This window comes from Nicotiana tabacum, chromosome 11 (genome assembly GCF_000715075.1).
Source record: "Nicotiana tabacum cultivar K326 chromosome 11, ASM71507v2, whole genome shotgun sequence".
Lineage (NCBI taxonomy): Eukaryota > Viridiplantae > Streptophyta > Magnoliopsida > Solanales > Solanaceae > Nicotiana > Nicotiana tabacum.
The window spans coordinates 123,889,729-123,891,263 of record NC_134090.1 but is presented as its reverse complement, the minus strand read 5'-3'; positions in this window follow the sequence as shown (position 1 = coordinate 123,891,263).

Below are 1,535 nucleotides of genomic sequence, written 5' to 3'. Positions count from 1 at the left end.
TCTTGTGCAAAGTAGGCAATTATGGGTAGATACATAGGAGTTTACTTAATGGAAGAATTTTGAAATACACGATTAAATAAATAAGGTAAAAATCAATTAGTACATAGTAAATCAAGGAGTCAGAGATTTGTAATTACTGGTCCATGAATAAACCAAGTCAGAAAGGCAAAGGAAAGTTTTTGACCAAGTAACAGGGAAATCAACAATTATGGAAAGAAATCAATCAGGCTTACACAAAGGAAGTCTGAAATTAATCAAAAATTGAAAGTCATTTTAGAGGGAAGTTCAACACATATAAAGAGCTCACAAGTATGCGAGGCTGAATTTAGGACAAAGAAAAACGTCATGCAATTGCAAAATTAGTAAGTAGTAGACTATAGGAACATGGTAGTCACATAGGTCAGTCTCAGTAACTCAGCAATGTAGAAGAGGTAGAGTATCAAATAGCATACAATGGGTCCAGTAGAAAGACCTTAGAAGAGTTTAAAAGGGAATCAGAACCATATAAAGAAACAAAGGTCGAAACAAAGCTTTGGAAGCCTAATCGAGTAGTAGATGAGATAACTTCAGAAACTCGAAATAGGTTCAAAGAAGTTAGAACTTTTTTTACTTTTGAAATCAAACAAGTTCAGAGATGAAGAACAAACAAATCACATAGCCAATGGTCTGAAAACTCGAATGAATCCCCAAATTCTAGGGTTCTTGCCATCAATCGAGTGTAGAGATGAAAGGACATGTATTCAAGGAAAAGATACTAACAAAACAAGTTCAGAGATTTAAAAAAGGAACTGAGACCTTTAACATGCATCTTTCAGTATAAGAAACTCATGAGAAACATAGTAAAAGAACAATATGTGAAACACAGTAGAAGAACTCATAAGAACATGGTAGAACAAACACATAGGCAGACACAGTAGAAGAACTCATATGAACACACTAGGAGAGACACATAAAAATCATAGTAGAAGAAACTAAAAAGAAAAATAGTAGAAGAAACACTCAAGAGAAAAAGAAAATCAGAGAAGCATCTGAATAACTTAACAAAAACCCTAAATTGGAAAGATAAAGGTTTTGAAAGCATAGTTTGTTGAAAGAAATCTCGAGAAACCGTTTAAAAGTTTAGGGAAAACACGGATCTAGAATAGATCTAAAGAAATTAGAAGAACCTCAAAAGTTAGGGTTTCAGAAGAAACCAGATGATGAGAAAGGCTTGGAGAGTCGTTGATCTGAGCAGGAGAAGTCGAGATCAAGCTCGAATAGCCATGGCTTGTCGGAGCAAGGCTAGAGGTGGCCATAGAACTCGAATCAAATAAGCTCTGGGCCAAGCTTCTTCGTGGTCAGGCCTTGAAACTTCAGTAACCAAACGTGTAAGAGTTATAGGAGGCCGGTATGGGACTTCTATGGCCTTGAAAGCCATGGAGTCCGGTGATTTTAGGGTGGAAGTGGAGGGAGGCGACTAGGGTTTTTGAGAGAGAATTGGGAGAGAGGAATCCAAAGGCAGCTATAGGTGAGAAGTGATTAGGGTTTGGGGGTAT